The 27,999-nt window shown below is 47.0% G+C and overlaps 1 long non-coding RNA gene across 1 annotated transcript; it reads right to left on the minus strand.

The window, feature by feature from the left end:
• Positions 1-24,461: 24,461 nt before the first annotated feature.
• On the minus strand, positions 24,462-26,396 carry LOC309676281. The gene is made up of 3 exons (XR_014269582.1): positions 26,348-26,396; positions 25,850-26,056; positions 24,462-24,595 (listed from the first exon to the last, which is right to left on the minus strand). It is a non-coding gene; the product is annotated as an uncharacterized lncRNA (long non-coding RNA).
• Between the last annotated feature and the right edge of the window lie 1,603 nt (positions 26,397-27,999).

Genomic DNA, 27,999 nt, shown 5'->3' on the forward strand with positions numbered 1-27,999 from the left:
TGCCCACTCAGAAATGAAGAGATCGAGCGAGAAATCCTGACTCATGTAAAACGAGCAGGACTTTGCCACTGATTTCAAAAGGCCCAGCTTTTCACCCCGAGAGTCTGCCCTGCTGTTGAGTAAGGAGATAAGCTTCCAGCAGCAGCAGTCTGGCCTCCGAAATCTGGAGGGGTTTGTTGGCTGATTGCAGAAGCAGCAAATGCACTGCTCACCCACAGTGCAGATGTAACTTGCATGCCTCCCGCTTTCAGAAAAGCTGAGGGCCCCGTGTTGTTTATTGTGCAATAGGAAGACATTAATAATCACGCCTGACGATGTTTAAGAATGGAGATAAAATTCTCTATTATCATGGATTATCAGTTTGTCAAAGGGGATGCTGGCAGACAGAAGCTTTACTGGGATGAGGTTTGCATTTCAATGAGCAATCTGCACAGAGAGCTTTCAGCTCCTCCATGCATCAGATCCAGGCAGAGGCAGATCTGTGCTGGAGCATCCTTCCAAGATGCCCTGCAGTGCTCAGAGAGGTCTGACTCCAGCCAGGTCACGGTCGAGGCTGTCAAGGCTAGAAATTACAGATGGCTTTAACTGTAGAAGATGCTGTGCCGCAGGGTGAGTAATCGGGCTTTTAGAAAAGCACGCTGAAAACGACCGTATTTCCTGCTATTTATAAAATGCCACAAAAGTACAAACTGGAGGCACTGGCACAGTGCTTAAACCTCAGCGCTCCCTCAGACCGGAGGTGCTCAGGTCCTCGCATGAAGAAGATGGTAGAAGCACTCAATCCAGCCACCCTGAAAGGACTTTAGGGGCAACTTTGGACTTTAGCCAACCCCGAGCACCCAGGTACAGGCAGAGAGAGCAAATGCATTAGAAGCATCTCACCTCGTGGGGACTCACTGAGCCCCAGACAGACAAACCTCGCTACAGGCATGCTGCTGGTTGTCTACACCAGTGGCGATTACAAGGGAACCCAGGGTGGCAGTTCTGTCCCTCCCGACCTCTCCCCAGCACCGTCCTTCTCCCATCACACTTCTCTACCCTGCAGCCAGCCTATGAGGTGTATAAAACACCTTCCGCAGCTTGTCAGACAAGCATAACGAAGGGCCCTTCTGTTAGCAGTAATTTCCTTGCTGTTAGTCTTGCACGACGCCTGGGAGCGGAATACTCTGAATTGGGTGCTTTTCAAAAGGCCATAGTACCAGTATGAAACTTTGCACAGATCTGAACTTAAAACCAATGCTCAGCATGAAAAAGAGATTATCGCCCCTTCACGTTTTCAAGTCTCTTTCTGCAAGCACAGGAGCTAGAAGCTTCCCACCTTCCTAATCTCCCTTTAAAAAAATACTTAGGTCTCCCTGAGATATTGTGCACCGAGCAGCTGTCTCTTTGCCAAACTGCCAAGAAGCTCGAGACTCATGATGGAGTCTCAAGAGCCGATAAAGCTGCCTGTGCATGGGGTTGAGGAGGCTCGGGGAGAAGGAAGGCAAGCCACATCCCTGCTTTGGGCCTTATTTCTACCATCCACAAGACTCGCAGAAGAGACGATGCTGGCTGCATAAATTCTCGTGGCCCCAATGAGCTCAGTGCAGGAGCCTGACGACAGCAAAATTGAATTCTCGTATACAGCACCAACCCTCTGCCACGCTTTAAAACAGACCTGAAAATGCCAGCAGCCACACTGATGTAGTCACAAGACAAAACACGGGCTGCTCTCTGTTTGCTCTCCAGGATGCAGCCACCAGGCTTGTGTGGCTGAACATGCAAGGAGCATCTGCTGTGTGTGCAGGGAGCGCCATCGGCTCGGGGACACACACACGCTCCTCATGTGCGCACATGCTCACCAGCTACAGCCTTGCACTGTAAACACAAGCTGCTGCTCAAGTGCAATGCTTGGCTGAGCTCCCTTCCACCTCTACGGCACTCGAGTGGTTCAGAAACAAGCAGATTGCTGGCATAAGAGCAACCAGCCATTCCTTCTGCTGCAGGCCTGCTCCTGCAGCTTTCATACCTGACATTTGCATAGTGCTCTTTCCCATAAGGCCCCCACCTGCGACGAAGACAGGCATGGAAGGGGGGAAAGCATCGTTATCCCCATTTCTCAGGTAAAGGAACTCAACGCTTTGCACAAGCCGTGAAGATTGCCCTCCCTGCAGCAGAAAGGTCCAGCCCCAGGCTCCTCCTGCCTCACGCCAACCCTTCTCGCTGCAGCTTCGGCCCATTTCTTCTTGTGCGATCCACCAAGGACCAGGGGAGCAGGTCCTTTTGTGTGGCCATGACTTCACACTTGAGGCTTGTTCTCTCCCTCTTTAATTCTTCGCAGTTTAGGCTGTATAACCCTTATTTCAGTTGTTCCACACAGAATATAGGGTGCAGGAGGAGTAGCGCTGCTATTACTTTTCCTGGGGTTTGCCACTATTATTTTCGCTGCTCTTCTCTCCTGTGATCCACCACTTTCTTACCCAGAGCATGCAAAACCCAGACCCAGAATTTCAGCTGTAGCCGCACCTCTGCTGAACGTGGCCGGAGAATCACTTGTCTGGGTCTTACCGGCCACACTGCTGTTTATCTGAGGCAGTGTGACAGTCCCCTTGCGTAGCCCCCCGCTGTGTAATGCAAGTGTGCAGTTTCACTGTATCTAGGCAAGGCAGAGGCGGCTGGGAACTTGGGGAGGCAATGGGGATTGTAGCCCCATTTCTCTCCGTGTCCGTTTCTACACGGCAGGGGAGAGGAGGTTTGAAAAGCATTTCCTTTTGCAAGCCACCGGGTCCTGAAAGCCCCCCGGCAAGCACAGCCCCAGCACCAAACAAAGGGCAGCAACGGCCGTGGCTGCAAACAATGTTTGGAGGCAGCAGAGCCCGCATGCATTTGACAGACAAAACCTTAATAGATGAAGCACGCAGTGTGGGTTGACACAGCCGCCACCCTCTCGCTGTCTCTCTGCTCTCCGCAAAAATGCACAGTCTGTGCTTTGCTGGAGGAGATGCACTGCTGGCCAGGCTATACGCCATCCCTCGCCTCGGCTGAGCCGCCCCAGAGCGAAGGGTCGAGGTTTGAACTGCCCCTCTCCAGCTCCCCTCGCTGCCCAGGGGCAGGACTTGCCCTCCCCAGTTAACACCGACCATCAGTGCTGGTTCGGCACCGCTGGTACACAGCCAGCCTTCACAGATGGCCGTGGAGCGGAGTTTTCAATACAAGAAACAGTTGAAACAACAAAAACCCTGCCGAGGCTGATTCAGCTCGTGAGCCTGCATCCCATTAAGCAAGTCATTTTTTCCAGTTGTTCGGCGCAGGAACCGCATGGTCGGGTACGGCTTCCCGGGCAGCGCCTGGCCGCGCTGAATCACCTCCCCCAGCCAGCCCGCCGGCAGCCAACTTATCCCAAACCGGACCAAAGTTGCTCCTTCTACACTAGGAAACAAGTCCTTGCGAAAACACGTCTTTGTGACAAGGACATCCAGCCAATTTTATGCTGAAGCCACACAGGCAATCCAGCCCATCACATCCACTCGCAGCCCGCTCAAGAGCGCACTACTGCGTTTTGAGAGAGTGATTCTGGCCAACCTGCCCGGCGCAAAAAGGAGTTTCCTACCACCTCCCGACATCTCGTAGGCACTGTGCATGGTCCAGAAAACAGCGGAGGTGGCTGTGATGCTTTGTGGGGTCCAAGGGGCAGCACAGCTCCCGAGGAGTTGAAAGGAGGCAGAGACCGGCTGTGGCTCTTGCAGACAGACCGTTATGACCCAGAACCAGGGCAGACGGATTAAAACCACCTTTCCCTCCTTTATATCATGTCCTGGACTTACTCACATTGTCTCACAGACAACTTCACACAAATCTTGTCCCTTTGAGACATCCTAACTCGGAGCACTAAAACATTCTCAAAACCCACAGCTGGTGGAACAGCTCTACAACTGTTTTTCTCCTCGATCACTGCTGGGTTTTTTTGCTGTTCACGAAGTGACGCAGTCTCCAGACAGGATGTGGTTTGTGCCATTCTGCATGTCATCTACAGAAGATGTTAGACTAAAACAGTCATCATCTGGGAGATTTCAAGCAGGACTTTAAAACAAAAAAACAAAAAAAAAATTTTTTAAGGTGGGTGGATATGCCCAGGGACTCACAAAGATCCCACAGTAAAATAGGAATGAAATTCCCATCCAAAAGGATAGGTGATAGGAACTGTATGTGACTGCATCTTTCAGGGATTGGTTGCCTTTGAAAACATGTCCTTTAGTCATTTAGCTCAAGCCACAGTTGCTTTTAATTCAGCTTGGGAGGCTCTAACTCAAGGAATGGCTCGTAATTACTACTGACACATATACTGCCCTCTGAAGTAGGACACACTGAATTGTGAGTTTTAGTACAATAGGATAAATATTAACTGGCTAAACATTGTGCAATTGTTAAGCAAAGTCTAGAGATATGGGAGTTTGCTTGACAAAACAGTTCAGAGGAGTTTGCCGTAGCCCTGAACGCACTTTCAAGTAAAAGTCATAACCAGCTTGGGCTGGAATCACATGAAGATGGTGATGGTGGAATTACCAAACTGTTGGAGCATTTGACCTCTGGAGCAAACTGATGAATGGTTTTGGATGGAAAATGAAGGCTCTTAGCCACTGTGCAAACACCTACTTGTTGGAAACATGAGGAGTCATGTAACTGATAATGCCAAATCTGACAGAGATCATGAAGCTGATCCAGAGACACAGATCCTTTCTGTGCTCTCTCACAGTTTCAAATATTGACCATGAAGCTCTGGAGGGCCCTAGGGTGTTTCACCAGCTACTAACCTTCAGAGGGGCCCAAATGTCCTCTCACTTTCATGGGGCTCAGCCTCTATACCTAGAGATTTCTGCTCCTTTTTTTTTTTTTTTTTTTCTCCTATTTTCTTTTACATTTGACAGTTATCAAAAGAAGATACTTATTTAACAGTATGAAGCAATGAGCACCCACGTAATGAATCTTACAGGCATTTCCCCGAAAGCACCACCAACAGCCCGGTGCTGCACTCACTCACGTACACACGTTCACTCGTCGTTGCCTTCCCTGGAAACCGTGCAGTATCCGTGCCACGGCGAAAAAATTGGCCTTAGCTCCTCATTAAACACTGCGTTCAGCTGCATTTTGTTTTCGCCAGATTACAATGTTTTGATTTGGATGAATGGGTATCACATTACAGGATAGCGTCTGATCTAGATAATCTGAAGCCAAAGCAGCGCTAATCTTGCACCGAATCCGTGTCGACACGCTTACTCATGTCTCCTGGGTTAGGGAATGCGGCACTTTCCCTTCGGCCTGAGGTTGGACCAAAAATACCAAAGAGACGCTAGGCAGAAACTGTAATTATAAATGAAGACATCACGAAACCAGCGTGCATAAAACCGAGATCGTGCTCCAGCCTTGAGCTGGCTGCTGTGTGAGAATTACGGAGTAAAACAAATACTAAATATATCAGTATCACTGGGAGACATTACCTTTGTTTCATAACCCTACCACAAACCATTCTAATGAAGTTATAAAGTGTTACAGTAAAATAAAACTTGGCAAGCCGTACACACCCAGGATTTTTTACTTAAAGAAATTTAAAACTCGGGTTTACCAGTTTCCTGGTACAGGATAGGATGGTTTTAGCTCTCAGAAAAACGCACATTTTCATTAGCTACGAACTACATAATATTTAAGCACTGACATAAAACCGAATCACCTCAAATATTTTTCTTCCTTTTGGCTAAGTATATATTTTGGAGACGGTCCATTGGCTATCCGGTAAACAGTATACTTCACAAAATGACCCGTTTCCTCCCCGCGCAGCCAGACCATTTAAAGGAGATGTTCGTTTGCTTCCTGTAAGTAACGCTTTGTGGAAGAATTTTCCACTGTGAAGCAGGTCAAGAGCCAGCAAACAGCCCTGGAGCTCTGTGCAAAACCCGCACGGCCGGGCAAGGCAGGGGAACCCTCCCCCGAAGCAGCGGGGATGGGAAAGCTGGGATGGCACTGGCTGGATACGGTCTGCCTGATGGCAGGCAGTAGGAAAAGTGTAACGAAAAGGTATTAAAAGAATCACGTTTTCTCCTAAAGCCCAAAGGCACCAGACTATATAATTGCAGAGTGCCTCCTACAGCGACAGACTTTGAGAATCCCCAAAACAGGCGGTGTCTGGTGCCCCAGCCCTGTCACACCAGGCAAACTCTCGCTCCTGCTGCCTCTCCCCCCCGCAGTCCTCACAAGTCCCACTTACTCTCCGGGGCCTTTTGCACCCATTAGTTTCTGCGGGGTTAGGTTCACATTAAAGTAAAAAAGAAAAAACACCCAAACCTCAAATCCTCCCAGCTTGCAAGGGTTACAGCACTAACGAGTGAGGACTTCCAGCACAAGAGCAAAGGCAGTGGTCTTAAGAGCACTCTTTAGGAAGAAAAGAACCACCATAGAGGGTCAGACTGGATCAGACCAACATCAGTCTAGTGTAACCCCGTTCCTGACAGTGGCCAATACAGGACATCAAGGAAAGAGCAGGAGAAGAGGATGAAATCAGGAGGAATTCAGTGGCAGGTTTCATCATTCCCTTGGAGGTGATGGAGAAGACCAGGACTGGACCACAGATGAAGGTACATGATGGAAAAGCAGCATCTGTGGAGCTAGTCGAATCCTCCATTTTCACCTCACCTGTATCCAACACTTTTTGCCGCAGACAGCAAGGCACCTGCAGCTCACTTTCCTTGTCTCTTTGAGGCATAACTTGCCTCAAAGCACCAGTGTGCTTGGCAGGTACCCAACCTACTGAGAATGCACTTGCACAGATTGCGAAAGCGCAAAATGCCTGATGTGCCAAATGCATCAGATTTAATACCTCTAGCCTGTCTCTGCCAGAAAGGTAGAAGAGGTCCAAAGCAGCCAGAAAACACTGAAAGCCCCGTGAGCACTTGCATATCCTGGATTTCCAGACATCCAGGAATCCCCAAAAATGTGCAAAATGTGCAGCTTCCCCTCTGATAAAACTTGTAGGTGGAAGAAAGGACACGTTTAGAGGGCAGACTCCTGCTTAGAGTGGGGGTGGAATCTCCTTATTAGACCTGACCAAAAAGTGCCCAGCAGCCATTGGACAATATGAGCTCATAGCTCTGTGACCATCTGTGGGAATGTTTTGACAAAATGAGTGAAATGACCCAAGACTTCAAGCCAGTCTGAGGTACTGGGAAGAGTGACAAGTGGGTGCTATTGTGAGAAAGCTTAGCAGCACTTCGAAATGCAACAGTACTCCCAAATTGCAGATGGAATTGGACAATTACAGCTTTGTACTTTCAACCAAGGACACCACACCTTGTCTTTAGACTCTTCAGAAGGCTTTCTTCTGTCCCCAAGAATGCTCTTTGTCTGCCATGGGAGCTGATTTTCCTCCATGAGCTGATCTCATGCAAGCTGTAGCCTCACTGGGAGTTGTGATGTGGTCAAACATAATGAAGAACAGTCACAGCAATCTCCCATTGTGATCTTACTGGCATTTGGGTGCAGACCTCCACACCAGTTCAGCCAGTGGCTGATGGGGACGCTGGAAAGAAAGTAATACAGCTTCTACATCATTCTACAATACAGCTCCCATCAGTCACTGATGGGAGCAGGAGCTGTTAGGTGCTTTTACAACATTTTGAGGAGATGAATGCTGACTATTAACGTCAAACTTTTCTGAAGAAACATAATGTAAATAAAGATAAGCAGTCATATAATGTAAGACAAGAAAGCAGCAGCCTTAAAAACTACTTGTATTCAGCTGTAGTCACTGTTGAACATCAAAGCTCTTTTGCAGCTTTGTTGCCTCAGACGCAGAGAGGTAAATAATATGTTGTGCTATAGCTGTTTGTTCTTTAGAACAAACACGGGATATTATATTTTCATTTAAAGATATAATCTTGAATGCTTATGAGGTGTTACTTACTTACAAGGAGAAAGCATGCACAGTAAAGAAAGCCGTATGTCACAAATAATAAATAAAGGAAATATAGCCGAAGTGTTAGCAAAGACTCGCATTACTGCAAGAAAAAGCACTTAAATCTTGAAGTCATTTCTGAAAGACTCTCAGAAGCATGCATACAGACAAATGCATCTGATCATTCAGGAGTCCTGTTCCTGGACCGTTCCAGTAGATTTGGCTCCTAACCCCCTCTTCGCTGCCTTTTCCAAGTATTTTTTTTTCTACGTGAAGTATCTTCTGAGTAGCATCCTTCTAGATTTCTTTAAAAATAAACTTCAAGTAACCATTCAAAGACTCTGAGAGATGTATGCTTTTGGAGATGATCCATCTTTTTTGATCACCACAGAAGCAGTTATCGTCAAAAGAAAATAAAAACAGAGCCTATCAATGTCTGATTTAGGTAAGAATTAATCAGCTCACATTCACTGCACAGATGAGTTTTATCACTTCTGTTGTTTAGACCATTGTTGCGTAGCTTTTTCACTCGCATTGCCTCCTGGAAGAAGGCTGATCTGCAATATTTTTACAAAAATGCCGTGTTTACACAGGGCTTCTTGATACAGCCTTTGCACCCACAGAATCCAGCTGGATTTCTGCTGTCTGTGACATTTGCCATATGTAGTTTTAGAGGCTCGCATCAATACAAGTAACCTGCAGTTCTCAGCATCTCACATGGCCCTAGCTGAGTCGGAGGGCTCTGTCAGCTGGCATAGCTTCAAAGCACTGTTAGAACAACTTTATACCAAAACAAGCTAATTACCACAGTCTGCATCCAAGATGGGCTCTCATATATTATTATATTGTCAAGGAAAAAAAACAACTGTGGCATCCCTAAAGATCTGAAGAAATCCCCAAACTAATCACTGCTGTATATACCCAGTTACATGGCAGAACATTAAAACGCTGTATTTCAAAGCTGGAAAAAAAAAAAGAATTCAAAAAAAAGAAAACCACTAAATATCTAACATTACGAAAATTCATTATAAGGGATCAAAAGCAGCTTTAAATTTGATGCCGCTGTCCTCCCACACACCCACCAAGCACGAGCAGCTCCTTCGCTGCCACCCACTGTCCCAGACCCCACCATCCGACGATTTTATACGCCTGTCTTGAAATAGCCTCCTCTTGCATCAGATGGAAAAGCTACACTACCAACCGCACAGAAGTCACGGCCCTCCCTATTATGGTCTACATACCTCCAGAAGAAGCGGCAGCAAGAGCTGGACAGCCTTGTCTACCTGCACCACTTGCCGTTGACTGCCACATCTTGTCTTTCAGCCCCCTTACTCTTCACCAGGTAAGGCTCACGAAGCACACTGCGAGAGACACATTTCCCCAAAATACATAAGCTCCACAGTAAAGGTAGTTGCAAACATATCTCATGTAGCACGCTTCCAGATGAGGGAAGTAATAGGAAGGCGTAGCTCAGATTATTTGTGAAAAATTAAGAACTCCAAGATCAGAGCTTTCTCTTTGTTCTTAAACTTCAACCCAGAACTGCCTCTCTCGCGCAATCACATTTTTATTTGTTTTTCGTGTTTGTAACTTATACGTACTTACAGGCTGACTTTGGTATTCAGTAAGAACAACCCATTTATGTTTTTCACCAGAAAAAAAAAGTCCATTCGCAAATACTTGGTTTAACCATTCTGATTGATAGCTGGGAGGCATTCCAATAATTTTAAGGCTGCCTCATACTGCAAGCCACATCTTAAAGCCAAAGCAATGTTGCTTCCACAGAGGACGGGAGTGTGAGACTGGAGAGCCCTCTGCGATCATTCACCTTGATTTCCCCTGGCCGCAGGACTTGCGTCACAGTTTCAGTTTGAAGGTTCAAACTTGTGTGTCCATTTATCTCTAACACTTAAATTGTAACCAGGCTTCACAGCAGATGCCCCTGCCCTGAGGATGGGTGGAATTGGAAGGTCCAGGTTGGCTCGATAAACTATCCTAAAGGCTTTCCATGGACAGCTTTACACTTAACACAAAAATCACTGGATCTCTCTCATCTGCTCTTAAGGATAGTGTCTGATCTTGACATTTGGATAGGTTTAAAATGGGCAAAGAGACGTTATGGTAGAGGTTCCACTCTCATACTCAAATATCTTACATCAAAGGGCACTGCTGGGGGACAGCTAACAGGATCCCTGGCCAAGTTCATAAGGCATTTTGTATTCTTTGCACGCAGAGATCAAGGGTCTCATGCTCTGCAACTCCCTTTGTCCGCCGGCCAAGGCTTTGCTCAGGGAACATAATGCTATAGCTATAGCTATCGAGTGGAGTGTTTGCCCCACGATAATTCCCTTTAGAGGAGTTACTTGCTGCAGCACATGAGGACCAGCACCGGGGGAAGACAAAATCTCTCCCGTTTATTCTGACTTCAGCCCTGACCATCCACAATCAAGAATCAAACTTCAGTTCAGTTTGGTTGATGACACACAGTTCCAGTCAAAGAACATCGTCTCTCTGCAGGGCTATTAAAAAAACCCCTTTCAATCAGAATTAAAAATAGACACCACCACATCTAACCGGCAAACAAATACGACAGGAATTGGGTTTCCTCACCAGGGCACAGACATCTGTCATTAGATAGATTCTTAATCAGCTATTTGACCATCCAGGTTTTTTTTTTTATTTCAGTGGAGAGAAAAGATTCAGGATATTTTCAAGTCTCCCGGTGCACTTCTGTAAGAAGTGGAACGTCCTGCCTGCTTTGTATTTCTGTTTCTCTTTGTTTGCTTCAGGTTACACAGATTAGCTTTGCCAGAGACCATTTGCAACGCTGACCGAACACCATCACTGTAGGGACACTGAGAGAAAAAAACATCCTCTGCAGCTGTCAACAGCCATAACAGAACCACTCTGGAGTTATTACAACTTTCAGCATAAGCAGAACGCAGCAGGAACGCTGCTTGTTCTAACAGACCGTGTCCACGGGTAATTATTTATAAAATATGTGGTAGCTCAGGCTGGGGACTGGAGACTCCACCGTTTGTTGACTGTTGTTGAGAACTATCTTATCAACTCTTAAGTCTTCTGCATTTGAGCAGAGACAAACATTACTACAAAGGTCTTATTTTAATGAACTATTTAGGCAACTGTCTTATTTTATGGTCACTAACTTTCAGAAAATTAATGTGTATACAAATTTAATCTGTTGAATCCAGGCTCGTAAATCCAATGGGATCCGCTTATTGAGAGCAAAAAGGAAGTTTAACATTTACATTAATAAGCAGATGATGAAGAAGCAGCAGCGCTCCAGGCCCAACCGTGCTATGTGGGAAGAAAGATGGAAATCCAGAGTTCTCTTCTTTGGAGTATCTCTGAATGTCTCTGTCTTCCTCTGTTCAATAACCTTTCCATCCATATTTGCTCCCAGGTGAAATAGATTGAATTATAACTCCTGTTAAAACGAGGCAGGGGTGAACTGATAAAAATTTCACTTTTTTTTTTTTTTTTAATTTATTTTATTTTCAGGTCACCCAAAGCAGCAAAGTAACTCTGTGAAAAATGAATTTTACTTTAAAACGTAAAATTAGCGAGTGGACTTATTTACAAGGAACATGCTAAAGCAACTCAGCAGCAGCAGCCAGGTTCTTTGCACTAATTTTCCTCCTGAGAGGTACCAATTAACCCCAGGGGTTCTCTCTCTTTCTTTAGGAAAGTTAATTCAAATCGAGGAATACTACAATTTTAAAGTGAAATAGCTATTTTGGATGAATGCTATAGAGACTGCTGTTCTAGAGCAAAAATGCCTTTGGATATACATTAAGCTAATCCACAATAAAAAAACCCACTCAGCCTGGAGTAAGTTTGCAAGAGAAGTTAATCAGAAATAGTTTTAGTGGGATGGCCATTCCAGAATAACTCTTCGAACTCCTGCTACAGCTGTGATTACTTTTCCGCTCTCTTTTTTCTGCTGCTGTTTCCTTCGAGCACACACAATATGTGCATAAGCAGGAGCCCGCAAATCCTTTCTGGTGGAATGCCCCAATTTTCATGTGGTGATGCGTGTTGGGTAGGGGGATCAGCTACTACTTTGTACTTTAACTGTTTCTGACAACCTTCTTAACGGGCAATGCCCTCCAGCCCAGCAGGGTTTCTCTGGAGCCCCAGCAGCAGCAGCGTCCCAGCTTTAACAGAAGGAAACAGAGATATTGGAAACTCAATTTAGATAAAGTGACACAACAAATTGACGTCAAACAGGATTAGCACCTTCGTGTCTTGGTTCCCCGGTAAATACTTTAAATCAACAAGTTACTTGCCTTAATTCCTGTCCCTCTGAAGATATGAATTCATTTTTGCTTTCAAATCAACTTTCATGTGAGATATTGAAGCACTCGGGAATAATTCACATTGAAATTAATTTGACACGGTGTAAATCCTGAACAGTAGCATATGTACGTACCAGAATACATAACAAGGACCCTAACATTAATCTGCGAGTATCTGAAAGCACTAGCAAGACCAGCCCCTAGCCCAGCACATCTTAAAATCAGACACATCCAGCTGGGCAGACAGCACGCAGTTGACCGAGAACTTCCATACAACCAGCCTTAGAAAAGTTGAGAGCCGAAGCCATGGAGCCAGATCATCTTGTAGAGGCTGGAGAGAAAAACGCTGCCCAGACTTGATGACCCAGAACTGTCTGGGGGAAGGCTAGTAGTGCTACAGGCACACAGATGTCTTCTTGCTTTTTCAATGTCATGCACAAGGTTAAGGATTCTCATTACTCATATTTACTATGAGGATATTATCCAATCACTCCCTACCCAAGTGGTGAAACATTACTCTGTGCATCCAAATTCATCCTTATTAGGAAGAAGCTGGAACAAGTTTCTCACGTTAGGAACTTCCATTGCTACTGTCATTTCACAGAAAACGGGGCAAATTTATTTCTGCTTTCAAAAAAAAGCAAACAAACAAACAGAAAAAAAAAAAACACAACCCCAGCCTAAAAACAAAGCAATACCCAAATGAAAAATTTGCTGTGAGTCACCTAAAGTGCACCAGGGAATCCCCAGAATTTCTTTGATTAGAGAGTATAATCATGAATTTGCATACAGACACACAAAAGGGACCCGAGCTAGGAAGAAACACTCCCTCTTTCACTTGAACGAATACCAACTATTGACGCATGTCATACGAGCTGCGAGATGCAAAGGGATCTCGAAAGACTGTGGGCCCATCTGTAAGTTATTTACCCTGCGGAGGGAGTGACTTGCAGCAGCATTTGTTCTTCTGCCGGGGAGCAGAACAACTCACAGTACAACCATGTAATAACCCCGTGTTATAATCTTTCAAAACAAAACCAAAAAAACCCACCAAACTAGGACTTGCAATAAAAAATGCTTTAATCTCACCTGTGCATGCCAGAGCAGGCTGGGACGCAGACAGGACACCGCTGAGTTACAACACGGTGCCACGGTGGGGTAAGGCTTGCTGCTGGGAGGAACTCTGAATGCTCCAGCTGCTTTCACGTCGCAAACCCATCACCAGAGCCCAAGGAAAGTGCCGGACAATGGGATACTAATTTACATCCCGTCATGCTGCAGCCAAGCAAGGGACTAGGAGGGCAGTGAAAGCAACCAGAGGGAAGAGTTGCTCGAGGACGACTTGGAGATGTTAAGATTTCAGAGTCCAGAGGGAGCCGAGAAAGCCTGCGAGTTAACAAGGTACAGGGGTAAGGCAGAAAATCAAAACAAGCTGCCTGCAACAGAACTTGGCCAGGCCAGTTAAAGCTCAGATGAAGCTAAGTCTTTAGACTAAGAGTTACACTGCTCTTTCTCCCATGTTTCTGAGTCTACAGAAAGTTTACCCCGTTGCACTGTGTTGTTTCTTTATAAAGTGATTGATACAGCTTAGCTGGTCAGAAAGCAGGGAAGACGAGCGGTCTAGTTAATTCCAACCATAGTGAAGGCTCGTGCAAGACCACATCACATCAGCATTTCTCTGTTCAAAGCTCGTAAAACACAGGAAAGTCGCGTTGACTTTAACAGCCAGGTGCATTTCTCTCAGGCGTAGCTGTATCGGGGCGCTACATGCCGCAGGAGAGCGAGGTAGGAGGCAACGCGACGCTTGGTGTCACATGGTGCTGCAGTTCAAAGGAAGCCAGCTTCTGTACAGGAGAAGGCAATTAGCGGGGAACAATGGGTCTGTTCCCTAACGGCAGTCTGGGGTGGGAGCGCTGGGCTGGATCCAGCGGTGGCTGGGAGGGCTGACTGAGCAGGCTAACGGCTGGCTGGCTGGGACAGGAAAAACAAACTGCCTTATTTCGTACTTTTACCTCTCACAGTCTTTAAACAATACGTCTACTCATTAATGTTTTCTGCTTAAATACGGTTAAAGAAAATTGAAACAGCTACCAGAAGAAAACACAGTGAACAAATCAGAGCTGCTAGAGAATATTCTCAGGCACCAATATAACTGGGTGCAACGGCAGCTCAAAACAGCGAGGTGGCACAGGACGTGATGCACTAGGGCTCGCTCACGCCGCTGGCACCTCTCACTAAAGCACAGCTGCTGGGGTTACTGTAGAAATTTACCTGCAGCAACATAAGGGCTGACCACGGATTAAGCGTGTATGTATTTATTTAGCCAATTCCCATAACCTGTGTTGAAGGCCATGCTGTCCTGAGGAACTGGAGTGCTCTCGTACCTGACTGAACTAACCAGCACAAAGCCGGTGGAGGTATGCCCAACATATTCAACTGCCACGCTTTACATCAGCTGACTTACCAGAATACTAGTCTTTTCATTTCTTTTGCCTGCTCAGACACGTTAGAAGTGACTTGCTGCATTTCGTACCACTTCATGTGCTATAACAGCAAAAGAAGGAACTTAGCAATACCTGGGACCACAGACTGCTCTGTAATTTCAATGCAATGCTCCTGATTTGATATATCATCTAAAAAGATCATTCACAAAGGAGAAATCAGAGATTACGCGATTTCCCTTTTCTTCCCATTTCTGAAGAGCTTCATGTGGCTTCATCCCACAATGACAGCCTGTACTTACTAACCGTCACCTCAAAGTACGTCCTTATCTACAAGCTGGATTCAGTGCGACAGTGAGGGAGGCATCACTAACCCTGTTGTCCTGCTTTCTGCTGGGAAAGAGTTAATTTTCTTTCTAGTGATTGCTATGAAAGGAATGTCAATAATACCTATTGTTTTTACTTGGTGCTAAGTGATATTTACACTATTCAAGGACTTTTTTCAGCTTCCCATAGAAGAATAGGCAGAATGATGGAACGGCCAGTGAAATATTCCATACCTTAGACATCATGCTCGGTATATAAATGGGGGTTAGCTGGGGGGCGGGAATCCGCAATCAGTGCTCAGGACAGTGCCAATTCACTGGGCGGTGAGAGTGACCTGTGTCATTATTATTATTGTTATTTTTCCTTTTCTGTTATTGTTTCTATTAAACTGTCTTCATCTCAACCCAGGAGGGTTTTTTCTCCCTTTTGCCTCCTCTTCCCCCCGCCCTTCTTGAGGAAAGCGAGTGAGCAGCTCCGTGGTTCTAGCTGCTGGCTGAGGTTAAATCACAACATCTATTTTACAGAAAGGGAAATCAAAACATGGAGTCATGGGGTCTCTCCCCCAAGACCCTCTGCTGAAACCAGTGACCGTTCTCCTGGAAAGAGTGGAGCTCCAAGCACATGCTGAGTCCCAAAGACAGTAAAGGAGAAGATGTGCTGCCAACCCTCCACGCAAACTGGATGAGTCCCTTAAAAAAACGTTTGGTCAGAATACCTCACTCACCACCACACATTACCCCTGGAGATGCCCTCACTGCAGATGTTTGCAGCAGGTGGAACCGCCACTCTGGGATGGAGGTCAGTGCCAATGGTGGGCTCCTGAGCGGGCTCTGTTGCACCAGCAGCTTTGAAGAGCCGATCAAGTACAAGCCGTGATTCTTGCTGCGGCACTGAGTGGGAAAACTCACTCCAGCAACCAGAAACGAGATGTTAAAGCACAAATTTCAAAACCTGTTGCCACAGGAGAGGCCTCCAACATGTGCCTTTCAAGCTGTGATATTATTAGGTGGCTGTGAAACACTTGTCAAGGATTAGTCTTTGTTAGAGAAGCTCGCAAGCAACATTGATAGGAAAACAGTTGCTGTAAACTTTACAAGTCCAGCTGTATACAGAGGTTATATGCATAAACATATAAACAATAGCTCCAAACTCAATTAATTGACTGGAGGAGGTTGGACACCTCCAGAGGCAGAGCTGAGGAAACCGCTGTAAAAGCAAATGGTTCTGCTCTGGAGGCAGGAGCTGGAAAAAGATGTTTGTCACTGAGCCACATCCAAGTCCCTCCCAGTCCATGCCAAACAGAAGTACACCACTTCTCAACAGAAGAGTGTCCAGAGAGGACTGGTGCCGTATGGGTTTAAAGCCACTTCTTCAGCTACACTCGTGCAAAGTTGTTTGCATGCCAAAGCTTCAGAAAAAGTATTTCTAACGTGCAGTTTCACCTGAAGAGCCAGGAAACTGGGATTTACAGCACCACGCTCCTCTCACTTGGAAGATGGTACCCCTAATCCCTGAAGCTCTGCTGCCTTATTCCCATTATCAGGGCTGCCAAGGAGCCCTTGGGTACAGCCTGCAACTACACCTCCACACCAGCTACCCCAGTTGCACTCAGGCCTTTTCCAGCTCCTTTAGCCCTCCACAACTTCTGTTCCCAACAGGCACAGCCTTCACAGGAGCACACCTCTTCACAGTGTCCATGAGGAGGAGACTGCCCATCTCCTGATGGCCAGCCATTCCTCATCTATGTCTCCATGGGGCTCATATCGCTTCAGAGAGGGGTTGATCTTCACCAGCAGTTTGCAGGGAAGATTGTCAGCTGACAACCAGCTTTCTGAAGGTGGGTTTCCCAAGCCTGGCACAGAGGTCATGTCGGGAATGGAAAGACGTGTGCATGGAACTGAAGCCCGTTCACACCAGCTGAGGTTTGGATGGTGGAAGAGCACTCAGGTGGCGAAGCATAATCAGCTTCAAGTGTCTGTGTGACACCGTGCACTCGGAAACTGGCACAGGAGCATCGCTCAGGCCTGATGCCCGCCAGTGAGCCACCTCAGGTGCACCACTGAGGGGTGAGATCTCTGCAGGCCTGCTTTGCTCCCCCCAGGCCATTCCATGGAGAGAACTGAATTCATCCAAACTGTATCTGCAAAGGCTCCACTCCTCGGATTTCTTCTAATCTCAAACGTCTGAATAACTAATGGTTAACTTCTGTGCAAGACAATCAGCGACAGAAATGCTTCTTTCTGATGTCAAGGTCATCCTAAGCCACACAAGTCACGTCTGTCAGCTAGAAAGCTTGCTGGTCATGTTTGCATGGGAAAAAAAAAGAAGCAAGAATGAGGATGCATTCTGGGAAGGATTACTGAACTGGCAGAGAAGAAAGTGCAATTTAGGGCTAAAAATAATGGTAACGCAAGGAGATTCTTGGAGAGATTCGCTAGTTATGCCGATGGGCACTGGAGAGGAATCAAAGAGACTGATTCCTACAGGAGCAAAGCATGCCAGCTGCTGAACACTTTACATAAATTGATCCTGTGGGCACAAACACAGCTTCCAAAAGCTAAAGGTTTGCAAAACTACAAGCTAGAGCCCTCTAAGGCCCACAGGATGACTACAACCTGCCCAAGACCTGCTCTGTGTGTCACATAGCCACTAGCACACTGGGCTCACAAACTGGATTGGCGCAGGTGGTCTCAGCGGAGAGGTGACAGGCTAAGGACACCTGCACTGTCTGATGTGCTTCAGGAGAACGTTTCCCTGCAGCACCTCCTCAAACACTGAGATATTTACAGCCGCTACACACATCTCTGTGGGCTTTCCCTTAGGGTGGAAGACCAAGGACAGGAACCTGAGTGGAAACACAAGTGGGACTTTCTGTGATTAGTAACACTCTTAGTCCAAACGCAAGCATAAACCTGGACCAGCAGCTATCACCAGCAGCTCTCTCTGCTGTTCTCTTTTCCAGCTCCCAATTCATGGTCTGAATTCACAGCCTTACTGGGTCATTTTTTGTCCTTCACACAACACAGCTCTGAGTCTGGTGGCTCCTCACTCTAAGGGAGAAGGTCTTTCCTTTTGTCAGCCTCTCTACAGCCCTTTCCAGGGTTCAAATAGGCCAGTGTTTTTCCTAAGCTCTAAACAGAAAAGAAAACACAGACAAACTGCCATTTGACCAGCTACACAAAACAAAACCTCCTTCAGTGAGGTGTGATTTGTGGATTAAAGTTTTTTCCCTTGAGCTCAACGCAACCTAAAAAATCTCTTCCGGCAGCTTATCACAATTTAGCTAACCCCAATCCTTAAAAGACTTCTCTATCTCAGCACACCAAGGAAGGTCTTTGTCAGGGACTTTCCAAAAGCCCTCGGCGAACCTGCTGCACACAGGGTACAGTCCAGGCTTCTGAATTTCACAAAGCGTCTGAGATGCCGGAGTGAGAACTGGGGGGTTGGATGTCAGGAACAGAACAAGCCTGGGCATTGTTTCACTTTGAAACCTTTTGCCAGTCATCTGGAAACCCATCACATCGTTCCAGGAGCATGGAAAACAGGGGGCTTCAGTGGGAGCACACTGCTCCCCACATCCAGGCTTTACGTGGTCCTGGAGAGGTGGCAGCGGCTCCCTTGGGTAGACTAGAACTGGTCAGTGAAACAAAAGTGACAGAAAACAGCTCATAAAATCCCTCCTGATTTCCAGCTGCTTCTTCACAGACTACGCTTCTTTTGCCCTCTGAGACATGCAGGAACACGAGACTAAAACGTGTGCAGTCCAAGGGATTAATCAAAGGATGTCATGAATTTGTTCGGCGAAAGCAGACTACACGCCTGCAGTAATGAAGGACAAAAAAGAGATCATTATTAAAACTTGTCACAGGCTGCTTTAGTAATTTTTGTCTGTTCATAATAGCTCTGTGTCGCAGCCCTCTTAGAAACCAGAAAATATTATCATGGTGTAATATTACCAGTTTCACAAGCAAGACCACACTTAGGAAAATATCTAAAAGTCTGGATCAGCAAACAGAATATTTTCATTATATTCATCTAAAGAGCAATAGAAATTCCACAACCAGCAGAAAATGCATTCATGTCAACTTATTTGCAATGGAGCTACATCTTGCTGAACTACTCAAAATTAGCTGCTGCCTGGAGCTTGAGCTCTATGAAAATGCATCTGTGCCTCCTCGAAAAAGTAGAACATCGTGTACAAGCACTTCCTAGCACACACAGAGTTAACCTCTGTGCACTGCCCTCTTAAACAGAACTGGTTTTGAGACGTATTTGTTTAAACAAGTTAACAGAAATGTCAGAGGCCATTTCACCGACTGCACATGACGACAGCCTCCTTCCTCCTCTATCAGCAGAGAACAATTACACACTGGGAAACAAGGGCTTACTAATGTTGAGTCAGAGCAGGAAAATCTGTCCAGAAAATACATGCAAATGAAAGAAAGAAAAGACAGACTTTGCATTCTGTCTTTCCCCTTTTCCTCCTCTCTTCCCTCAAACGACGTGAGCTAAGCAGCGCCCGCCTCTCCCACTCTGGCTTGAAGAGCGCCGTGGAAGGATTTGGCACAGCCAGCCTCGTCTGTTCCCACAACTCCCGCATGGGTACTGGTAGCAAATCGGATGTCTGGACAAATCCTCACTAAGGTTAACGACTTCTGGTTATCTCAGGACAGGAAACTGTTTTCCAGGAGTATCAGGAAACAGCATGTCCTTCCAAGGATGGGCTTGTACCTAAAGCACAAGAGCTCTTGGATCCACTCCAAGACGAGAAGCTCCGGACCTTGTACGACCGCACGGACAAACCATGCTGGCGTTTGCCTCCAACCGCAAGTCTGACCGCAAGGGAGGTGGAGGCTACCTTCCGCCAACTTCGTGAAGGACCCAGCGCCAAAGGGCACGTTAAGTGTTGGGCACGATAAGGGCCTGCAGAGAATTCAATTTTATTTGACTGTAAGAGCCATCTCTTCAGTACTTAACGGTAAATACTAATAATCATGCGCACGCAGGAGCTTACCAGCACCAAAACTGACTGACAAGACCAACTGTGAAACACTGCGTTCTCTCCCGTGTACACCCCTCCTCGCTGCCTCTCCTCTTTCCCACACCAGTGGCGACTTTTGCAAAACTTCCCTAATATCAGGGGGATCCTCATATTTCCACCCCTTCCCCCAGAGCGTTGCATTCCCACACCGACAACTTTTGGAGAAATCACTCCGCCGGTTTTCCCTGCCCACAAGCAGCAGAGCAGCCGCGGTGCCGGCACCGGCCGGGCCGTGGTGCACCGTACCTGGACTTCAGCCAGCAGCAGTGGGACGAGAGCTCTCGCCTGTGTCCCCTGCGACAGACCTGGCCCAGCAGGCACTGGCCGTGCTGTGTGCAAGGTGCTGTTGGAAGCTGAATTTAAGGTCGGTCCCAAGAAAGGACACGGCAGCAGTCTAATCGCAGCACCAAAAAAGATGCTGATGCTTTTGAATGTGGCTCATGAAAACAAGTTGCACAGCTGACAGCTCTCCCTGGACAAAGCCCTGCATGGGAGAGAGCCCCGCTCCCACAGCCCGAGCACTAATTCCGTACAAAATGAAACCCTAAGGGAAAACAGGGTTATGCCCTACTTTGCTTTGGAGTTGATTTCCACTTATGAAACTTACTTGATCTCCACTTGTGACCATGACGCAGCACAAAGCCTCAATGCCAGTGCCTCTGCTTTGCCATCCTTTCCCAGAAGGACCCACTGTGGCACCTCTCCATTTTTCAAACGGACAAGCCATTCTGAAACCACCATCAACCTCCTAATGCTCTCTAGTTTTTAAAAGCAAGACTTACTCAAACAAACTAACAAAAGAAACACCACTCCTGAAATTTATGATTATACATTTAATTTTTTGTTTTCAGGAGAGGATAAAAACCAGGTGAGATGCAGTGAGTTATTCAGGTATAGCACCATTTCATTTTTTTCAAAAGACAACCATAAATAGCTGAACGCTCCCACCTCTCCCAGGAACACCAGTCCTGCTCTACTTTCCTCTCCCTCAAGCAAAGATGTCACACATAGGTCACCCCTAAAGTCAGGAGACTTCAGCTATTTCTCGTCAAGGAAAGTAGAGGGTTCTACTAAGTCAGAAAAGCTACAGAATTCAATGGAAGTCGCAGCCTCATTTTGCAAGCAGACCTGTTTATGTCATGGCTTTTCTAGATGCACACCATAAAACATAGCCCTGATGTGCACAAACAGCCCTGGACTACCATCTTGCGATGGCAGCGCTGCATGGTCCTCGATGGTTCGGCACTCAGGGCCTCCTGGAACGGAGTCCTCTCCTCCCTCCCCGGGTAACTCACGAGAAAGACATTCATCCAACTCACACATTTCACTTTGGGTTCCTCCATTGTGCTAAAATGGTCATGTCATAAAGCATTACCTTTCTTACCCACTTAATTCTCCCCTGAGGACCAGCTCTGCTTTTAACATCCTCTCCCCGGTCTGGCCTCCCTCCCTGAGCTGTTGTGCCGATTAATTAGTTAACTTTTGCAAGGTGCGTTGATAATTAAGAGTGCTAAGTACTCAGCATTAAGCATGATTATTACAACCATACTGCAGGCTCTGGCAATGCACTTCAGGCGGGCGAGTGTTACACTGAAGCCACTTTATCCTTTTGCCTCGGAACTACCCTCACCTGCAGCACGTTTCAGTTCCCCGGAAACACACGGCACGTCTTGGCTAATAGCTTAATTATAAAACAACTTCTCGTCAATCCCGTGCTGCGCGGCCGAGCAGGAAGGACAGCCATCGTTCACATTGCACAGAACCCACCGCTGTGACAGACCCAACAGCAAACTCTGCCTCCGGCCAGAGCAAACGATTTCCATAGTGTCCCCAAATGCAGTGATGGTTAGGTGAGGGGACCCCCTGCGGCAGCCAGGCTGCAGTGGGATTGTGGCAGATGGTAAAGAGATCAAAAATGGGCAGGAGAAACAAGTAGTGGGAAAATTCAAGAACAGGCAGTGCAGGAGCGAGGGAGAGCTGCCTGACTCTGCGATCTGGCTGATGAGCTCCAGCAGACCGGGCTGCAGCCCTGCGGACACATTACCATCCTTCGCCACCTCCCTGGTGGCCGTGGAGAAAATGCCACCCCTGGGTCTGCAGCCGGGTCAGCTCAGTTCCAAGCTCAGCAGCCAACTTCCACCAAAGACAGGTTTGCATTAAGATGCTAGACCAGGAACTGAAGTCCCCAAGATGTAGACACATCCCCTGCTGCCCCAAGAAGCCCAAGGGATGGCTCGATGTGACACCATGCAGCTGCAGCCTCTTGCTCCGTCAGACAGGGTCAGAGCCTGAGGCCCCAGGAAACAGATCCGAGCTGGAGGAGACACAGGCTGGACGCAGCCACTATGCACTGGGCTGCAGGAACAAGCACCAGGCCTGGGTGAGGCCAAACAATGTGAATAGCCCTCTGCCTTCCAGATCCATGCCTTTGTATTATTGATATCTAAAACAGCAAAACACAGAGTTTGGAATTTCCTCGGTAATCAGGGAAACCCATTAGAACATTTTTCTTCTCCCTACTAGTATAAGACTGTTGCCTGCTAGTGTTTTATATAGTCAATTCCTCTTTCACAGAATTGGTTTGAGTTAGAAGAGACCTTAAAGATCATCTAGTTCCAACCCCCCCTGCCATGGGCAGGGACACCTCCCACTAGACCAGGTTGCTCAAAGCCCCATCCAGCCTGGCCTTGAACACCTCCAGGGATGGGGCATCCACAGCTTCCCTGGGCAACCTCTGCCAGTGTCTCACCACCCTCACAGTAAAGACTTTCTCCCTAATATTTAACTTAAATCTCCCCTCTTTCAGCTTAAAACCGTTACCCCTCATCCTATCCCTACACTCCCTGATAACAAGTCCCTCCCCAGCTCCCCTTTAGGTACAGGAAGGGGCTATAAGGTCTCCCCAGAGCCTTTTCTTCTCCAGGCTCAACAACCCCAACTCTCTCAGCCTGTCCTCATAGCAGAGGTGCTCCAGCCCTCTGATCGTCATTGTGGCCTCCCCTGAACCCTCTCCAACAGGTCCATGTCCTTCCTATGTTGGGGCCCCAGAGCTGGAAGCAGTACAGCAGGTGGGGTCTCACCAGAGCGGAGCAGAGGGGCAGAATCATCTCCCTGGCCCTGCTGGCCACGCTGCTTTTAGTGCAGCCCAGGTATTTCCTATGTATTTTCTTTAAACTTACTCTCCTAAAAATATTACAGTTGCTATTTTTTTTATGTACAGCGTATACTCCAGGAGGAAACAAGCTGCTAATCACACTAGTAAATAGGTACATCTGTTACCCCATCTATACCGAAATGAGCTAGGAAGCTTTTTCTAAGAACTGTGATACTACCAAGATCCCTGAAGCACTGACCGGCTCTTCCCCAGCTCGAGCACCGGCCGCCTCGCAGCAGAGGCTCGCACTGGAAGCTCGCCGATTTAGTGACAGGACAAGCAACGGGAAATTTATTAACAAATGAATTCCTGCTATCACAAACCACTTCCACTGCACTACCAGGGCTTTGAAAGGTTCAAGGCAGCACGAGCCATCTCCTTTCATTCCCAAGAGTGCAATTGAAGGCTTGATTTCCATGATTGCTGAGCCCTTACTGCAGCTCCCATTAGCTGTGGCAGAAGCTGTGAGTGTTTAGCTCTTCCGAAACACAATGGTTTGATGCATGGGGGGGAGGCTGAGCACTCCTGCTCCGACTGAAGGCTCAAGATGCACCCAGTAAGTTTCCACTCCTGATGTGAGGGGCGCAACCGTGCTCGGGGCAGCCTGCTCCGCACAGGGTCCGTGGGCTTTGGCCGTGGGGTGCCCTCAGCAGGGGTGGGAATATGCAGCACCTTCCGAGAAAGGCTTGACTCCGGCTCTTGCCCCGGTACCTGCAGTTAAAGGCAGCCAGGAGTGGGGAGAGAATTCCAGGTCTGGGGCGCTTTGGGATGTGTCTGATTGCAGCCTTAGCCCGCACCAATCCAGAAGACGACTGGAGCAATAAGCTGATGGGCTCCAGCAACAAGATGGACTCCTGAAGCTCTACAATAGCAGCAATTTCAACCCTAAATTTAATTGGCAAGAGGAAGATTTGATAGACATCTGCCCTCAGTTAGAAAGGGCTTTAGAGAGACAGCAGATTCTTCAAAGTAGTTCTCCCGCATCACCTACAGTTCCTCCTCCTTCTCTGAACGGGATATTAGCAACCCGGCTATTGATGCTCCCCGGGGATTTAATCATTTGCAAGAAATCACTGTTTGCTGCAGCCGGCAGACAGCGCCGGGTAAGGTCTTCTGGGATCAGACTCCAGGCTGCTTTATGGCTTGATGTCAGAAGGAAATTGCATGAAAATCAGTCATCTTGTACAGGATCAGATAAATGCAGTCGTCAAGCACAAATTTGAAAGCTCTTCAGTGAAGAAGGAGTAGCGTTATTTTTATTTAATTTTTTTTTTCAAATGCTGATACAAACTATTAAGTCAAAACCAAATCATGAAGCACTTATTCAATCTCTGTTGCCTGCCAGACTCAGGCAGGCTTCTGTGGGAGGTCTGTTTGAACAAGGCTATCCACCTGGAGAACAAAAAAAAAAGAAAAAGGAAAAAAAAAAGAGGATTTTGTATCAGTATAATCTAGTCCCACCAAGTGATGCTGACTGATCTGTGATAAAATTTCTAGAGCTCAGCAGGTGTTTGGGGAGTGACTGCAGCCGCCCGTTCAACACAACAACACACAACCGCAAGAGAAAGATCCAAAACAGAGGTCAAAGGAAAAAAAGTGTAGGAAGTTAGGTGTGAAGATGAATGATGAAGCTAGATAAAACTTGTGCCAAACATGATTTACAGTAGAGAAATACAATTCTCTTTCTGGTGCAGGAAAGTCAATTGGTGCCTGTTAGAGGGTACTTCTCCATCACACTGACAATCACAGGTTTATGCGTGTTCAGATGCACTGGGACAACCGGTTGAAGACCCCAGGAATCCCAGGCCAGAACACAGCTCACAGCACACTCTGTCCTCTTACTTCTGCCACATCCTTGCTACTACATTCAGCAAAGGAAAGAGATTTTATTCCTTCTCTTCCAGAGCTCCTATTGTCTCAGAGAAACTGAAAACCAACAAGAGAGTGATGACATAAATTTGAGCGGAACTAATTCTTTGCTCTTTAAGTAGCCCAAACACTGATGACACAGGAGAAAGTTTCAGCTTGCTGTTGATACTCAAAAGCCAAAGTCCCCACAACCCAGACCTTTTGGCTGTCAGATGTTTCAGACCGATGTACTAAATATAGTCATGACGCTAAATATACCCCATGTACTGTCTGCACAGAGTAAAACACTATGCATGTGTGGGATTAGATGGATTTATTTTAGTATTGGTGTCATGTGTAGGATAAACAATACGTGCTTATCCAAAACTGCTACACTGCCATAAAGGTGGCGATACCGCAGAAACTTCATTTCAGAGTTAACTGTAGAGAAACAGGAATTAAAGCGGCAAGGTTGCTGAGGGCTAACAAGTACGCACTAAATGACATTCAGGAGATAACATGGGCTCAAGTTACCAGACAGGAAAGGGGATGGAGAAAGAGTCCCTGCATGTACGCTGGCTTCCCCCTCGGAAAATAAAGCAAGCATCTTTTTGCACAACTCCCTCCTGACTTTTCTGGAGAGCGCTTCCCCATAGGCGAGCAGAAGGGCCGGGGCAGGGGTGGGCAGGAGGCACCCCCCCCCCATCCCCGACGTGGGGAGCCAGCCGCCCTTCCTCCGCCCGGGGAACATCGCACCAGATTAAAACCCAAGCATTTCCCAGCGAGACTTTCACATACCGGGAGCTTCTTGGACAAAGGAGCAGCACATTAACCTCGAAGTTTTTCCCACAGAAGCTGGGGGGGGGTGGGTTTATGAAAGTTAGGTCCTTTTATTTTCTGTGCAAGCCAGTTTTAATTCTTGCAAACTTTACCCACTTTATTACTGAAAATGGAGCAGCCTGTTCCAGGGAAAGCACATACTCAGCAGTGCACCGAGTTTTGCTCCTATAAAGGGAAAAAGCAAAACCAAATCAAAAGAAACTCATTTACTACAGAAAGTTGCACTTAGTCTGTGTATAGGTATTAAATACTTTGGAAGATGTCTAAGTAAATTGGTGTAGAAAACTGACAGTTGAAAAATAACGTAATAATGTTATTGTTTCTGGCTGAATCCTTAAAATCTTGTGCGTTGTTCTATTTTCTAGTGTAAGGAAAAACGAAATGTAAAAACCCCACCACAGGAGCTGACGGCTGAGGCTTCTCGAAAGAAATTTGCAACAAAATGGTCTGACCAACCTGTACGAGCGCTGCACCAGCTGCTGCCATGACTTGCACATACAAGGACTTCAAACCTGATCGCTACTGGAACGATGAATCATGGCGTAACTGAAGCCTCGCAGCTGAAGTGTTGTTTGCAAAGGGATCACCCTCTGCTGGTTTTTCAGTTCCCTGTTAATTTTTTCACTGCTGCAACTCTAGTCCCTAGAGAACGACCGTAAACACCCCTAAGGTAATGACCTAGCTAAACACAGCTGTATTTATAGCGCTATTATTTCCCCTTTAGTACATTTCGGAGCACAGAGAGAGCAATCGGACCCCTTGAGGATTATATCCTAACATACCTACTATAAATATTTATCTGACTGACTTAATTTTAGCTTTACCTCGGTCTCTCAGGGACACACAGTGGGCCTTAGCTTGGGAAACCAGAGAAGCAACACAACATGACCTTCTCATGTTCAAGCCAGTTTCCCCTTACTATTGCTGGGTTAAGTTACCTGCGCGTAACCCATCTGGAATGGCCTCGCAGCGTCACCGCTTTTCGCAGAACGGATGCCAGGACTCGCAGTCCTTGGTGGATGCTGCATTTATTGCCGAAGTTGCCAGCAGAGAACATAGCAGATTTCATCCTATTTTCATGGCACGCAAGACCCTTCGCTGTGACAACGGAACGCCTGGCACTGCCCAAACTGATATCGCTCCAGAGAGGTAACTGCCTAGTAGACTACATTCTCACGTGAGAAAGATGTTCGTTCAACTCCTAAGATAAAAGAAAAATAAAATCCTGTCCAGAGTAACATCTTGGAAGTAAATTGCAAGTCAGAATAACAACATACCTTCTGGAGCATGACTTTGGATGTCTATGGTGATGTCTGCCTATGTGCTTCACACCTTGTCCTGTAAACTTCATAGTCTTGCTCCCTTCCCAGGCAGGGTTTCTCAACAGACGGCAGATCCTGCTTCGCAGCCTCCGCACCGGCTCGCCTGGCACATCTGTGCAGCAGGAAGGTTCGGGCGAAGGCAGCCCGTGTTCCTAGCACCGTCCCTCCTCAAACAGCCCCAGGAGCAGCAGCTATTCTAACCCACCATGGCACACCAATTATTGGCACAGTGTGCGGCTCCGCTCCACGCTTTGTCCCAAGCGTTTGATTAGAGGTGGCATTTGGGACTGGCAGAGCCACCCTAAAGTAAAGGCTGTGGGAGAAGCCAGTGGAACCTGAGGAGAATCACTGCTGTGACTACTGCCCTGGCTCCACACACGCTGCTGCCTTCGGAGAGGGAGACCTGGCACCACAGGGTGGGACAACTGTAGAATCATAGAGTAGTTTGGGTTGGAAGGGACCTTTAAAGGTCATCTAATCCAACCCCCCTGCAATAAGCAGGGACATCTTCAACTAGATCAGGTTGCTCAGAGCCCCGTCCAACCTGACCTGGAATGTTTCCAGGGATGAGGCATCTACCACCTTTCTGGGCAACCTGGGCCAGTGTTTCACCACCCTCACTGTAAAAAATGTCTTCTTTCTATCTAGTGAAAATCAACCCTCTTTTAGTTTAAAACCATTACCCCTTGTCCTATCACATCAGGCCCTGCTAAAAAGTCTGTTTCCATCTTTCTTATAGGCCCCATTTATGTACTGAAAGGCCAACAAGACTGCACTGCAATGGGG

Source organism: Vanellus vanellus (genome assembly GCF_965231255.1).
Source record: "Vanellus vanellus genome assembly, chromosome: 11".
Classification (NCBI taxonomy): Eukaryota; Metazoa; Chordata; class Aves; order Charadriiformes; family Charadriidae; genus Vanellus; species Vanellus vanellus.